The sequence below is a fragment of the Myodes glareolus genome, chromosome 20 (assembly GCF_982192425.1).
Source record: "Myodes glareolus chromosome 20, mMyoGla1.1, whole genome shotgun sequence".
In the NCBI taxonomy this organism is placed as follows: Eukaryota; Metazoa; Chordata; class Mammalia; order Rodentia; family Cricetidae; genus Myodes; species Myodes glareolus.
The window spans coordinates 24,624,502-24,642,063 of NC_142045.1; positions in this window are offsets into that span (position 1 = coordinate 24,624,502).

Here is a 17,562-nt window from a genome sequence, read left to right on the forward strand (position 1 = left end):
CTATTGAGAAACCCTGCCTAACTGTTTAACCAGGACTTAATGCTCGCCTGGGATATTGACCACACAACCAGCCTGGGCCTGAGCTCTCAGCACTTGTCCTCATTCGGAAATTGGCATTACATTTGTCTGTGTTCCGGTGCTGTAAGAGAACTGCCAAGATTGAGTCTCTTGTATAGAACGTAGTGAGCCTGGTACTGGGTGGTGGTGCAGAGTCAGGCGCATGTAGCCCAGGCTAGCCTCCACCTCCCCTGCATACTGTACAACCTATTCAAAACCAGAAATAAAAAAGAATGGTCTAGATGTTCATTTAAGAGAAGATGTATTTAAAGACAGCATGTCTCAAGTATGGAGAAACAAGCGAAGCTGATGTCTGGCAGTTCTAAAAATAGCAAGGCAAACTATGTGGGTAAGGGGAACTTAGCCTAAGCAGGAGGCAGTTGAAGAGCGGTCCCAGACCGCACTGTGTATCGAAGATGATTGCAAGGCTTACACAGTGGATGAAATCGAGAACCACTGTGGGCATGAAAGCAGAACTGATAAGCTCTGACTTGGATTTTACAACTTCAGGGGCCAAATAAGGAGAACATCTATGCAGTAGTGAGGGGGTGAGTACATTGCAGCTGGTTTGAAATAAGAAGGAAGGGCCAGATTTCAGGTACGACCTGAATAGAATAGAGAGGAAAAAGAACAATACAAAGTGGCCAAGGGGTTTGACCTGAGCAAGTGGAAGAATAACAGTTAAATTTACTTAAGTGCAGATGACATTTTGCAAAATAAACCTCGAGAGATCAGTTTGGTGCTGTCAACGTAAAGTGCCTATAGGACATCCCAGAACATATGCCAGTAGGCAGTGGGAAGTTGGAGTAGCCTATCTCTGCAGACGTGACACTTGGAAAGTTTGGACTACCAAAAACTTTTAGAGTAATCTAATTGTAATAGAGATGCACGGGCAAGTTTTAAGCCCTGACATTCTCTGCATTTCAAAGCTGTAGCAAGAACAGAAACCAGGACTTTAGACTCAGAAAAACCAATGACCAGCGAGGGAGGACCATCAGGAGATATGGTGGAGGAATAAAAGGTGTTTAAAGAGGAAAACAGGATCAACTTTGGACAGCGTGCTGATGGGTTGAGTAGAAGGGGGCTTTAGTCTTTGAGTTTAACACCAAGAATTAACGTTTGCATTTGGTTAAGATTTTGTTTCTTTTGGCCTTTGCTTGCTCAGTTAAGTTTTTGGCTGGCTGTCCCACTTTTTGTAGCCAAGTCTGAGTCATCCTGGAAATAGATGCTGTAGTGGCGTAGTGTCGGGTGATGTTTGTGACACAGTGTTTGGTCACATGTCTGCTGTCAGTGCCTCTTCACATTCGAACACAGCCAGTCTCTCTGAAGGGGGTTGTCCAGACTCATCTTACATCTATTGGCTGTTGTTTTGAGAAGAGGCCAAGAGGAAATGATTCCCGTTCTTCCAGAACATTCTCACTGTGGTGTATTGAACATTAAGACTGTCAAGTAATATAAAGAACCTGGCTCATTTTGCTTTAATAGTATCAGAGTAGGTGGTCTCTTGGCTGTTTTTCAAAGGAATATAAAAAAGTTGAAAAAGATAACACAGTGTTATAAACTTGGAATTTAAAATTTAAATTTATTTAACATTTGTTATGTCATAGATGGTATAACACCCAATTTAATATTCTAGTTCTTAATCAGGTGTTGCCATAGTTTCAAATTCAAAGGACAAAAAATTATGCAAACTTGTGAATAAACACTTTAAATCTTTGAAGCAATGTAGCTATTAATTAAGTCTGAAGGTCTCTCAGGAGAATAAAGAGCTACTCCCATAATCACACAAGCATCAGATAACATGAATTTAACTAATAGCTTATAGCCTTGTTTTGAAAATAGTTTTAATGCATTTTGACTAAAAGCCACATTTGGGAGATTTATTTCACAAATTACTATGTATTTTTAATTTATTACTTATTTTCTAATTAAAAGTTCATTTTGTTTAGGTTCTTTTTAAAGGAAAATCAGCCTATGTTTTCTGGTGCATTTGAATTTCACAAATTCGTGGTAAAGATCCGGTGGGAGGCAGCTGAGTATTAAGAGAACCAAAGTGATAGCTGTCAGTACTATTAATGCCTGAACTTGGCAAGGTGTGAAAGCAATATCGATTACTCAGAGTTACACTCAACTTTAGCGTTTATTTAGTGCCTATTTAGAGCAGTGATCCTAAACCTGTAGGCTGCTGCCCCGTTGGTGGTCGCATATCAGATATCTCACATGTCACAGGTTTATATTACAACTCCTGAGTTGGGTTTGGTCAGTGTTTCATCACAGCCAAAGAAACAAAAGGCTCATTCCTCAGAAACCATCTTCCTTGTTTTTGAGGCATGGTCTCTCACTAGAATCTAGGGCTTGCCAATTAGAGTAGGCCGTCTGTCCATGAAGCCCAAGGAATCTGCCTCCCCAGCTCTCAGATGACAGGCAGGAATCACTATGCCTAAACTTTTATATATGTGACATCTTAATATAGACCAGGGACCAGAGACTCCCTAGAAATCTTCTAGACCTTCGTATCAGAGTAGGACTGCATGTGGCTTTGGGGACTAACCAATGACTAGTTTCTCTGCTTCTCCAGCGTGCAGATGGCCAGTGTTGGACTCCTCAGTCCTTGTGTAAGCAGATAGAGTGAATTCTCTCGACTGTCAACTGTGCTCCTCTAGAGAGAACACTGGCTAATACACTTACCAAAGAAGCTGTCAAAGCAGGGAGCAGAACCAGGTCAACACCATGCAACACTGTAGCCTTTCTTCAACTGTGAGCTTGTGTAAACCCTTCCTTCCCTTAAGTTTTTTTTTTTCAGGTGTTTGGTCACAGCAAGAAAAAGAAAACAGTCATAACTCCATTACATACACACACACACATACACACACACCCTACAAATTTATATTACACGGGCCTTTTTCTACAGTGGAACATGGGACCTCTGTCTAAAAATTCTAGTAATCTCTTCTGTTATAAAGGACACAAAAATCCTTCCTTTGTGGCTCTTGAAGACTTGATTATTTAACCGACAGAATCTACCAGACTTAACCTGAAAGTTCTCTTATCTAGAGGATGGAGTCAGAAATGTTTTCTCTTTTATTTTTTGGACTCTAAGGACTGGTCTTAAACCCACAGCCCATTCCAGTACTGACCTGACTGTGAGGATACTAACTAGGCCCTCAGGTCCTGATTTGCTTTGAACGTGTTTTGTGAACTGCAAGTTTGGGAGCAGCAGAGTTTTGGTTCCTAGTTGTACTTCTGGCGTTGGGAGTGTTTTCTGTTTTCTATGTGAAAACTCAACAGTTCTTTTTCCTAGTTCTTCTGATTTTCATCTTGTCATATTCAATAAAAGAAAGCATTTGATTCTTTCAGAAATATTGCTTGGTAATGTGTTTAGTTGTACCTATAATTTCATAAAATCAGTTTCTTATATTCAACATTACTCCAGGAGAGGACACTCTCATTGGTTTTTCTCCACCCATAACCTATCTAATCATCAATCTTAAATGCAGTGTTTTGACTGAACCGCCTGCCTTCAATCTCTGTAGACCCTTGGGCCATTTGTATCTCCTTTCTCTAAATCAGTGACTTATGGTTAAGATTTTATAATTTGACACAATTTAGAGACACGGGAGAAGAGGGAACCTCCAATGAGGCATTACCTCTACCAAACTGACCTGTGGTTATGCATGTAGGATGATTGATTGGGGAGGGCCCAGCCCACTGTGCATGTTACCATCCTTTGGCAGGTGGTCCTACCTTGTACAAGAAAGCTCGCTGGACAAGTCACGGGGTCCAAGACAGTAAGCACCATTTTTCCATGGTTTCTCCTTTGGTTTCTGCCTCCAGGTGTTTGCTTGAGCTCTTGCAAGCGAGTGATGGACTGTGAGCAGGGAGGATAAGCCAAATAAATACTTTCTCAACTCAGGTTGGTTTTCACCAGTGTCCTACCACAGTAAAAAGCAAACTCGATTAGTGACATATATTTTAGGGCTTGCTTTTTCAAACAATCTCTTTCTAAGAATCAGTTATGATATCAGTTATAATACAATCAATAAAAATATAGTTCATTAAAAAGGATGTATCCTTAAAACTAGTAAGACTTGAAGAAAGTAGTGATCACGTGTTTTCTATATCTGAATTAGTATTTTAGCAATAACATACCCATGAACTCTTTTGAAAATGCAATTTTTTGTGTGGATGCTCCTCAAGGTACAACACCATTTATGCCAAGGCACTGGGTACTGCATGCTCTTCTGTGTTGTGTCATGGGTACTCAACCTTGACTTAATTTGCTTTCGGTCCTCTGCCTAGTCAGCTACCTCTATCTACCAGCTGTAGATAGAGAGTCAGAGGGACCAAATTTGTCCATTTTTCTTGAGGAAGATAAGACTGGCCCTAGGATAATCTTACATGAAAGCAGATTAAATCATTTTATTTACAACCGAAACAGGAAACAACAAATCTTACCATGCTTTAGGACATAGCCAACAGTCGCATGGCATGTACTTGTTGGTTTCTGGTTATTGGGACATCTAGCCTTTTGTTATCTTTAACAATTTTGCACCTTTGATGAATACTGATAGGACAGAATTTCCTCATTTTAAAATGTTTTCTCATTATTTGCATAAAAGGTGCTGTATCTCCATGTACCCTATTAAGGGACTCATGATCTTGGAATGTATTTTCAAAATTTTAATGTGTGTGTGAGTGTGAGTGCATGTGTAAGGCCGCATGTGGAGGCTGGGAAGTCATTCTCAGGAGTTGTGCCTTAAGAGCTCTCAATTTTGTTTTCTTTTTTGGAACAAGGTCTGTCCTGGGAGCTCAGGCGGCTGATTCTGGTAGGGTGGGTAGCCATTAGCCTCTGGGGATCTTCCTGTCTCTGTCTCTCAGCACTGCAGTACAAGCAAGTGTCACCCACTGTGCCTAACTTTTTTTTTAAACTTAGTTCTGGGATCAAACTCAGTTCTTGATTCTTGTACAGCAAATATTTTCCCAACTGAGCTACCCTCATTATCCCCATGTCTCCCCCCTCAGATGTCTAAATTTTCTAGAGATAGTAACCTTAATTATTCTGTTAGCATGTCATCTGTCCGTTGTTGCCATGGGAAGCTTTACACCTGAGTGACGGGAAAATGCTGAATTTCATATGATCTTTCTGTCTTTTACGCGCGCGCGCGCGCACACACACACACACACACACACACACACACTCATCTTACTTAACGAATTTTGTGAACCACTTTAACAACACATTTTGTTTGTATTCTGAAAGTGCAGCGCTGATGGAATTTATGGGCAGAATGCTTATAGGATCCAAAACAATAACAAATGTAGCCAACCATTTCATGCTCCGATGCCTGCAGCTAAACATGTAGTGTGGGATACAAATCATAGGCCTGACTTCCCACTCACTATGTCATTTTCAGTTGGATAATGTAATTTTTATTTAATTGAGTTTAAGCACATTCCTATACAGACACATATTTCTTACTTTCAGGTAACAATTCTTCAGTGTCTTAGAGAGCACAAGAAAAGACTTCTGTTGTAGAAAAAGGAAATATTCATATTATAGCCAAGATAAACATAGTTCCAACTATACACAATGTGGCTAAATCTTTCATTTTTGCAGAAGGGTGCTTCTGATAATTGCTGAAGATACAGACTGGTTAGGTATGTGAAGCACACAGAATCTGTGTGGACAAGCGATAGGAGGAGACATGAGGAAGTGTGAAAAAACTGTTAGCGATGCTGAAAAGTGCATTGTACATTTAAAATGATGACTGTAATTACATTGGGGAAGGTACTCCATGCTTCCTCATGTGAATAGTTCATTGCTTACTGTTTTTGGCACTTAGATATGAACACGTTTATCTATGTTCCTCTTGTCTTCTATTTTTAGCTAATGATGCTAAAGCTTTGAGTTAATCTTCTGCTCCAGTTCTAATTCAGGAACTGAGTAGCTTTCAAGAAGCAGTGAAGTGCAATGGGGAAGCCATGCTTGCTTCAGGCCTAGGAAGAAAACATGACCACAGGTAGCTATCCCTGCTACCTTGATACACAGAAACCACATCGCGTACAGCGATCTTTTGAAGAGAACAGTGTAATAACTAAAAATACAGGAAAATAAGTCAATTTCTATCACTGGCTACTTTTCACATTTTATGATTGGTGATCATGGGTTCCCTGTTCTATTCCACCGTGAGGTTCAAGTAGGACACGTGCCTTTAACAGCTGGTAACCCTGTACATTCCAGCCTCTTACCCAAGGGAGTCTGGAGTGTGAACTTAGCAACATGACTTCACAGAAAACAGTTTCAGCTTGATGAAATCCGGCCATTCTACTTTCTTCTTTGCAGGGTTTCTGACCCCAAGGGTCTCGTTCTTTTCTATATAGCAAAAAGGCAAGCCAACCCAAACAGCCACAAAACCCTAAATAGATTTCCTCTTCCTCTGATGTCTCTCTAAGCACCAATTGCTTTGTTAAAAGCAAAGTTTCCAAACTACACAGGTGTTGAAGAGCTAGCATTCACAACTGCTCAAGTAAAAGACTTAATTTCATTAGGTTTAGTAAGTAGAGAGGTGTACATTCCGATACACCGACAAAAGACATACTTAAAACCCCTCTTGTCCTTACCTGTTGAAGTATTACACATTAAGGATGAGATTTCGGGCAGCGTGAAGGTTGAAAACAAAAGGACCAATGAGGCAATGTAACCACTCAAGCAAATCGCAATGTCGTTGAAAATCAGATATGAGCTCTAACAGCATGTGCTATCTGTGAGTATACTCGGAGTCTAGATTGGGTCACTCGCACGCCACTCGGTTTCATGGAACAAGTCCAGTGTGTCCTTCAAGAACAACGACAGAATCACAAGCCAATATACAAAGAAGAAATAACGCAGCTAACACATTATATAGAAATAGAAGTTTCTACAGAACTTATGAATAATTTGCATATAATGAGTTAAAAGTTAATGAATTTTTGGGAGAGCTATGAATGAAGACTCAGACACTTGTGTGATAATACAGCATTGTAGGCATTAACAGGACACATACTGGCCACAGTACTCATATTTAAGGTATACTTCCACCAAAACAGCCCTTCATCCTGATTAAATAGCCCCACTATCTGCTTCTTCACTTATAAAATGGACACAGGGATGGCATGCAGTATTCTAGAGCTTTATGTGTGGCACATGAGATATTTACTGCAGCTCATATACTCTGTCTCCCGTGTATAATCCGTGACTCTAAGAACTTGAGAAGCAATAACTAGAATAAACAGGCGAATGCTTTCTCCTCATAGAGAGACTAGAAAATATTCTGCTGTGAGCTTTATTAAAAACAATTAATTTAAGAAATATTAGAGGTGTGTCACAGTTCCAAAACTTTCTCTCTGCTTTTGAGAGGTGTACTTGGGAGGACAAGCAGTTGGCAAAGAAACCCAAACTCTTGATGTGGTGTTGAAAGAGAAGCCAATGAGGTATGACGGAAGAAAGACAAGCAGAGGCTTCAGTTAGAGTAGTTGAAATAGTTTTGAGGAAAGGAAAATTTAAACTGATTCATTATCTTTTTAGTGAATTGTGCTGGATTTTTCTCTGTTTTTTTCAAATGATTACAAAACCAGGTAATCTGTTGTTACTATTGCTACAAAACATACTGCTGTTATAATTTCAACTTTTGAAATCATAGTCGTATTGTAAAATTTTGAAAAAAACTCTCTCAGTATACTATATTGGCAGTTGGTATGTTGAGACATTAACCATATTGACTTAGACTTGATAAAAAGCTTCTCATTTTCAGAAAGGCAATGTACTGTACAAAATATGCAAGGCCTTACCTACAAAGGTTGACAATATAAACTAGGACTCTATAATAGTAAGTAAACAAACTCCTATAATAAAAATCCAGAATTATCACAACATGAGTAAATATAAATAAGGCATTTCTAGTGAAAGAGTACCATGCTGATTGTTTAAATGGTAAGTGAGAGATGACTCAGTGACTCTGAGCACTTGCTGTCCATGCAGAAATTCTGGGGTTGCTTCCCAGCATTTGTATGCCAACTCTCAACCATCTGTAACTCTGGTTGCAGAAGACTTGTTAACCTCTTCTGGCCTCCACAGGCAGGAGGCGTACAAGCAGTGCATATGCATGCATGCAGGTAAAACGACCATACACATAAATAATAAAAGAGGAGTAAATGATAAATGATGAAAATAATAAATGATCTTTAAATGATAAAAAGTTTAGTGCATTTCAGGAGACCAAAGAGCTCAGGAAGTCTGAACAACTGAGTGAAGGAAAGGTTTTGAGAGGTAAGCAAGGCCAACCTTGCCATGCCATTATTAGAGGTATGGCTTTTATTCAGTGTGGCATTGGAGCCATGTTAAAGCAATGGATAAACACGATCTACTTTATCTTTCTAGGGTTAAACCTTAGTCACTACTGTAATAAAACATCTGATGAGAGCAACTTGAAGAAGAGACACTGTAGTTTAACTCCCAGGAAATGAGAAGCTATTCCATTATGGTGAGAAAGGGGAGATGCCAGGAGTATGAGGCAGGCGAGAGAGAGAGACAGAGTCGGGGAGAAGTAGTGCTCATTAACTTTCTCCTTACTCACTGGAGGAAGTTGACTTGTAGAATGATGCATTCCACCCTCAACTTAGGTCTTGCTTACTCAGTTCGGCCTCTCCGGTAACTCCCTCAGACTCACCAAGAGGTGTATCTCCTAGGTAATTCCAAACCCAGCGAAGTGACACTGAAAATTAACCATCCCAACTTTAAAAAAGATTGCTCGGAACAACTTATTCAGAATGGCTTGAAAGAAATTGCCCATATTTGCTGACACAGAAAATTAGAGTCTATTACAGAAATCTAGGTAAAGACTTAGGATTCTTACATGATTGGTGGGGTTAGAATCGGATAAAAGCACAAAAGGATGGGCTTGAGGCAAGTCTTGGGAGTGTTATAGAATGAGATGGTAGGAGCGCCTAGACTTGATAAATGCCACCAAGTCAGATCTAAACAGAGGTTTCTGACTAGAAGAAGTGAACAGTAGTAGTCCTGTTTCATGGTGGTTTTCATTTGATGTTTGTTTTTGAGGGCAGAAATGCCTACCTCAGTATCTGTCACATTACCTGCTTTAAATGATAATTGGAATGCTTTGAAATGAAAATGTCTAATATCATGTCTTGAGAAAACATGTCTCACAAACCTTGGTTTACTGGGACAGTGTACCATAGTCACCTGGAAACTTGCTACTCAAGATGAGATCTGCAGATGCATTGGCCATGCATGAGAACATGAGAACGATGACTCTTGCATTTTAGGTGAGATGATTATGTTTGTATTTTGCAAGATCCCCAGTTTATAAGATCATGAAATCTGCATTTGAAAAAAATCATGGTATAGGTCAGAGCCCACCGAAGAATCTGTACTCTTTAGACCACGTTTGACCCATTGCCTGTTTTTGTAAATAAAGTTTTATTGAAACATATTCTTGATATGTGCTGCAGTGACAGTTAAGTTCTCATAGCTGAAGTTACACCTTTTACCAAGTGAAAATGTACTACTGACCATTTTACATCAAAGTCTGTCAAGTTGTATCTTCTAAAGTATGATGTTATACGCATTTGTGTCCTATTCTTTTGTGGACGAGGTGTGTTATAGTGAACAAACTGTGAAGGTAACTTCTGTGTTCCTTCGTTTCATCATTCACAACTGTGTTATCAGGATGCTTACCTCACAGCATGCTATCGAAGATAAGTAATGAAAAGTGTTTAGGCAGATGGGAAATATTTGTCAAGTGTCTGTTATTACTTATGCTTGGTATACAACTTAAACTTCTAACAAGAGTGTGCTACACGACATCACGATGAAAGACGTCCTAACGAAACACTGAGCTGGAAAGCCACCTAGAGTTTGTGTTAGTCAGTATTCTCCAGCAGAACAGAACAGTGTTTGCCATACTAACCAGTTTAGAACATTGATGTGACCTTAATCATAGATAATGGATGGAGACAAAATGTGGAAAATACTGTGCTTGAAGATTTCCTGTCTTGTGGACATTTGAATGAGACATGTTTTCTAGACTGGATCTTGGCAAACTTTAGCCTGTGAGCAAATGTAGCTTGCTGCTATGTGATGATGAAGCTAAGACTAGCATCAGACTCTTTAAATTACTTTTTCAATTTTTATTTTAATTTATTTTGAGAAAGGACTTCCATCCAGGAACTTCCTTTGTACACCAGGGTGGCCTTGAACTCAGAGATCCACCTGCCCCTGCCTCCAGAGTGCTGCAATTAAAGGCATGCACCACCATACCTTCTGGCTTTTAAAAGATGATAAAATAAAGAAAATATCAAAGACTACATTCCAGGGTTAAACTATAATGTACCTTCTGATAAATTTGTTTATTTTCCCTTTTGGGAAATAGTTTGCCACTACCTTTAATCTCATTTTAAAAATATATTTAAACTTATTTAAAGAAATAACATAATTTAAGAACCTGCAGTCTGTACAACTTTTTTATAACTTAATGGAGTCACAAGTTTTGCTTGTTTACATGTGACAGTCTCAACATGCATTCATTTTAAGACCCTCTTGTCTCCTTTCTTGATAACATCTATCTCACTTGTCAGTAGCTCTCATCTATGACTCAAGTTATACATATCTCCTAATCACTATCGGAATTCAAAGGCTAAATTATGGCAGTGAAATCATTTATATATTATGCAAATGAGTGTGTCGGGGCAAAGCTAGCAGAGCAGTGATGTTCTTCTTAGCTATTATTAGCTAAGGAACCAGACTTTGGACTTGCTAAATTAGACAGTCTTCATAAGGCAAAATTCAAATACACATTAAAAATAAGTGGAATAGGTGGATATGAAAGGAGAGATTCAACTGCTGGTTGAGGTCTCTTGCTGCCCAGGCATAGTTCCTGGACATCTCAATCTCTCCGGATTTTGGTTTCAACACAAGGAAGAGCCACACTACATAGTTTGCTCAGATCTCAGAAGGCTGGCTGGAAGGATTTCTGACCATCAATGAATACCAGTCTTTCCAAGATACTTACAAGATACCCATTGATAGGTAGGCCTACAGATATTTGTATTCACCTTGGAAATTATATGTTTGTGGCTTTCTGAAGGCTGATGGCTTTGGGTTTATGTGTCTTAGTGTTTTTCCATGGTGTGTGCCTGTGAGCCATATATTTGATTTATGCCTATGTTGGCTGAAAGAGGGCATCAGATTCCCCGGAACTGGAGTTACAGATGGTTTTGAGCAGCCGTGTGGGTGCTGAGAACGGAAGCTAGGTCATATGGAAGAGCAACAAATATTCCGAGTCAGTGACCCATCTCGTTAGCTCGATATTAATGAATTTTAACTCATTTAGACCTGAGTGAATATTCCTGGTTGGTTCTCACCCCCCACCACTCTTCTCTGACATCTATCTGTCCTACTCCCTGTCCGTTCAGACTTCTCCAAGATTTCATTTCACATTTTTTTGTCTGATTTAGTATTCATAATATCAGCATTATTTCATGTTTTTTATTTTTTAATTAATTAATTATTTATTTATTAAAAATGTTCACCTCCTCCCCACCTCCCTTTTCCCTCCCCCCCTCCTCCCCCTCCCTCTCTAGTCCTAGGAGCAGTCAGGGTTCCCTGCCCCGTGGAAAGTCCAAAGTCCTCCCCCCTCCATCCAGGTCTATAAAGGTGAGCATCCAAACAAAACAGGCTCCCACAAAGTCAGTCACTTCGCACTTTTACATTGCATGTCTTCTACTGTCCTTGCCAATCCCTCCATTAAAACCTCTTTTTCTCTTATGGGCCCTGTTCTAGTTAACAGGTCTTTAGACATACTCATTCTTGGGAACATACATAAGCATAATAATTAGAAACTAGAGTCTGTATCTGAGAAAAAACATGATCATTTTAAGACTGATTTTCTTTAGTTACATGTAAGACTTTACCATTTCATCCATTTTTTTCTATTTATTCCTTCCTTCCTTTTTTGTTTCCTTCCTTCTACCATGTTTTAATTGTCTACTGTATGTATCATGCACTTTGTTAGGTACAGATGTCTGATATCAAGATATAAATACCAATTAATTTAATATAACACATATTACTGCAACCATATCTGCATTTATGTTATGTAAGACCAACATTTTCCTGAGATGTTATTTGATTCATAGTTATAGACTTACTAGGAGGTTAGAAAGAGAGGAGAAGAAAATTCTACAAAGAAAACCAAAGACAAAACTGCAGAAGTCTGAAGTGTTTGTGAAGGAATACATCCAGGGCTGTTATTTAGAAAACTGAATGTAAAAAACCAAGCTAGAGAAAAAAATGTATTATGAATCATCTTATAGATCCCTTTAAAGGTTTCTATGTATTTTATTTTATGTGTCTGAATGTATGTGTACACATATATGTGCATGCCACAGCACATGTGTGGGCAATAGAGGTTAATTTGTAGGCATGGGTTCTCTCATTCCAGTATGAAGGGCTTGGAGACAAGACTAAACTTAGGTTATCAGGCTTGGCAGCAAGAACCCTTACCCACTGAGCCGCCTGGTCAGTCCATTTACACATCTTTAAAGGATTTCGGAGTTTACTTTGTGGGCAATGAGGAACTGTAGAAAACCACACCCAATCCAAATTTAAAGTTGTGTAGCCTAGTCCCAACAGATAGATCTACAAAACGTTTCTGCATATAAAGCTTAGGAGGCTTTGCGGAAGAAGAGGTAGAAAAAAAATTAAGAGCCAGAGGACCAAAGAGTTTGCTGTGAGATTGTGTCTTCCAGTAATGTCAGGAGCTACACCGACAGAGATTCACTACCATGACTGTCCCAAAGTGAACCTGACAAGGATGACACCAATGAACAGTCATGGCAACCTAGATGGAGAAGACCACGAGGTCTTACCCTACACAGAGAGCTAGTAAGTGAGGAAGTGCTGGAAGTGGGAGTGGTGCTTCTTCCCAGGGAAGAGCACATCAGTTAGCTGTCCAGTGCCAAATAACCAGCACTGAAAACATACATACATTATATAAACTCAACAGATTATGTTTAGGAGAATATATGTTTATACATAAGTACGTGTGCATGCAATTGCAGTGAGTAATAAAATGAAACTTTTATTTTTGGGGGATTTGGAGGAGAGTGGGGAGGGGTAAATGATGTAGAAGGAGAAAAAGGGTAATTATTTAAAAAATTTCAAAAGAAAAAAAAATCCCTGACATTTCTAAACATAGTAATTTGAAAACAAGAATTGTTCCAGAAGGAACACTTTGTCACTTCTGAGAACAATGAGCAAGAAACACTTTACAGTAGTGATAACGGGAGTGGGTTAACTATTTCACAGGTCCTGGCAGGTAATGCTAATGTCTGGAGGAAGGACAAGAGAACATGGATACACTGGGTAAGGACCGGGGTCTAAATGAGGAAGTGGGATTTAAATTCACACTTCCCAGCGTGCAGAAGAAGGCAGTGAGGAATCTGCTGGACAGCGATTCGTTCGGCTTAGGGCTTTTGAGACTGAAAGTCAGTGGGTCAGCAAGGTAAAGGAGTTTGCTAGATAATTTCCTGTGCATTAGCAAACAAACCAGACAAAATCTCGAACCAGGAAAGTCTCAAGTGTATAATGCTTACTCTTTAATCAAGTACAGTATAAGAGAAAGAAAATGATTTTGTGTAAAACTGAATGGTCTTTAAAAGTTTATCATATAGTATGCCTTACTTTGCAATAAAGGAAAATTAGGAGGAGATTTAATATAATTAATATTCTGTACAAGCGAGAGGAGAGACATTTAGTTATATAATAGGAGGAGTGCGAGGAGAAGCCTAAATATGCAATGTTAAGGCAGCAGTTACATAAACAGCTACACAAATCTCCTTTGGAACATTAGGAGTAGGCAGGCACCAAAGTTTCTACTTTGAGAACAGTTGATCAGTAATGATGATAGGTTAAAACAGCAGGCCAGATGCTCACAGAAGCCATACCACCTCTGTCTCGCAGTTATTTTATGAACAAAAATACCCAGCCATCAGGTATATGGGATACGATTCTAAGTACTATCAATTTTCCCTTAATCTACATCTATTAGTATGTTTTAGGCTGAAAATTTATCAAAAGCACTCGAATGTAAGTGGTTAAACTCAAAATAAAATTTCTAGTTTCACTGAATTAAAAAAAGAATGTGATTGAGTTGTATATAAAGCAAAAATAAAGGTAAAATTTGTTCAACAACCTCATTTGGATGTGAAAATGGCATGCTTTCGTTTTCTATGCCTATTACATTGGCACTTAAAAATTCTTAAATTCTTATCTTTCATGGCATAATGTAGTTCAAATAGCCATTAGACTCATTATATAATAGTTGCATGATCATTACATTTATCATTTAAATTGGAGCAATTCTGACACTAATGGGCTGCAATGATAATTAGTTAGAATTCTTCTACAAATCTGGGTGAGAGGTCTCTTCTCCAGAAACAGCAAATGTTAATTTGGATTAGGATTGTGAACTTGTTTTATACCCCAGAAAACAAGCTTAGTACAACTGATCTTGAATTTTAGAACAATGGGGTGCTGAAATTAACTGAAAGAGGAAATTTTGTTTTGTTTAGTTTTTGAGACAGGGTTTCTCTGTGTAGATTTGCATCCTATCCTGAATTTGTTCTGGAGACCAGGTTGGCCTTGAACTCACAAAGATCCACCTGTCTCTGTCTCCGAAGTGCTGGGATTAAAGGCGTGTGCCACCACCACCCAGTAAAAGAGGAAACATTATTACTTAGTTATCATTCTATGCTGTGCTACTAAATGGACTGCGTCCACAAAAACCTTTATTTCTGTTAAATTTCAAAAGGCCCTGAGAATTGCAGCATTTAAGAAATTAAGGACTAACATTAGATACTTTTAACCTTGGCATGCACAAGATTAATAGTATATATTATATATCAGTCATTGTTTAATTGATAATGTTAAAGTAGGATATTATTAATTTGTAGGATAAATCAATGAAAACAATTTTTATTGAAAACAATTTCATGCAATATATTTTGATCATGTCTTACCCTCCTCTAATTCCTCCCAGATCTTCCCCACTCAACTTGATTTCCACTTTTATTCTTTCTCTTTCAAAAGAACCAACCAAACAAAGCACATGAAACAAAAAAAACCCAAGAAACAAAAATCCACAAAATCAAATTAAATGAGTATCAGAGCAATAAGACAAAAATAAAAAATAATAAAAACCCAAAAGTCCACAAAAATATTGAGCTTTATGTACCTGTTAGGTCCACACAAAAATCAAAAGACAATTAAAAGATTAAAATACTGTTTCTTGTTTAGGGTAATTTGGAGAATGACAATACTCTATTCAATTTTATCATTAAAATTCCAAGTTGAATATCCTGAATTGGATTGAAAAGCACTGGCAGAGAATTAAGTAATTCAAATGTCACAGCAAGGCGAGGAGTCCGGCTCTGTGTAAGCTGAAATTCAGAACCCAATTTAGCATTTAAAGATGAACAGGACGTCAGTAGAGGGAAGGCACATGATAAGGATGTCCTTAGGAAAGGGGTGGCTTGAGAAAGAGCTACAGAGGGCGCAGAACACATCCGAATTCACACACACATTTTGTTTGCAGTGCTTGCTGACTGAGATCAAGAACTGAAACTATGGCTTCCTTCCTCCCTGTAGAAGCATTTCCCTTCCTGTCTGTGTCTAAGTCAACTTCAAAAGAAGAAACTTACAAATTAAAATGATAGTTAAATACGTTTAGAAGATCCTGAAGAAAACAATGACCAGCAATGTTGGTGTTTCAATGGTTTCTAGAACTCACCTGGGCTTTGAAAGTCTATTATTTGTTATGGGAAGATGATTATTACCTTTTTATCTGGTCCACAAGTCTATCCACTAGAGGACGTGAGTACATATTATAAACTAAAAGTCACAGTGTGGTTTTCTGAAATAAAGGCTTTTCAGGACGATGGTATTAAAATCATGGACAAAGTAGACACAAATTCACGGGACAAGCCCTAAGCATTATTGGCTAGTGAAACTCTTGTTCTTGTAAATATTTAAATGTAGTGGTAACTAAATAGCAAATGCTATAGAACTTTCCCGCCATTAATCAGCTCTGTGAAGAAGCACAGACCCCAATCCTCGTCATCAGGTGTGTATCCTGCCTGCACTGGCAGCAGAAAGACTCGTGGATACACAGCGTTACTCTCTCGGGCTGTTTCATGCACCACTGAGTTTGTCCAGCCATAGACTGGGGACCAATCCTAGACTTTCTGGCCTTTCTTCTCTATCTTTCTACTTCCTAGATTTTTAACTTGTAAAAATCTCTTAACTTTCTGTTGATGTAGTGGTGTGGATTCAGGGTTTTCTAGGCAGGCTTCATGAAGTATGGAGAATTACTGTGTATTTCAAGCTGTTCTGATTGGCAGAGCAAGCTGTATACCCACCAGAGATGTAGAGTCAGACCCTGCATTAAGATAAGTAACCAAAGGGTTTTTAAAACATGAAAAAAAAAAGAGACTAATCCTGAGCTCTTCTTCAACTCATAAAATATTTAGCAATCCTATCTTTCAAGATATTTCATCATTTTATCTGCCTCCTTATCTCCCTTTACCCTGTCTGAAAAGAAGTCAGGCCTTAATTCAGAATCTATGCATGTGCGTACATATGCATATGTGTATGGATACATACATGTGTACATGTACATATATGTATATATGCATGCATGTATGTATTTTAATACATATTCTTTGCAGATTATATCGTTCTTTGATGTAAAGTTTTGACAAAAATAAAATATAGTAACAGGTATATATTTACTTAAGTAAAATTTTAGCCTCTTTTAGCTCCATATTCTCGATCAGTCTTACAATTTTGCCCCAAATGGAATGAAAAAAATATTTAAAATGCCTAGTACAAGAGAACTCACTTGACTGACTTCTGCTAAGTTTGCAAGTTGGCTTCTATCCTTTTTTCTCTGGCAGACCCAATAGTCTGTGGTTGCAATATCTTCTTTTCAGGAAATTACAAGGAAGTCTGTTAAAGCAGACTATTTTTAATATATGGAGGTCACATTATTTCCTCTATAATACAACCACCAAATATAGCAGCGCCTTACTATCTTCAATAAGGAAGAGTGTCCTGTTTCAAAGCGACAAAAATAATTACGGAAGGATTCTAAACTTTCCATACCCACTGGAATAAATGGGTCTGTACCCTGTCTGCTGGCCAAGTCTGAGAAAACGGTTTTGTGTTGATGAATCTGTAATAGAATGAAGGAGAAGTGTTCTGAGTTTTTATTAACTGTGGTAGGAATGAGCTCTTTATAACGGGCTGTCACCCTGTAATTTCCTGCACATTTAAATGTTCATTGTGTTAGAATTAGCATGTATTGTCATCCTTATTCCCAGTGTGATAAGATGAAAACAATCGCAGTGTCTGAATCATTTATCTATTAGTGACAGTGAAATAAACGCATA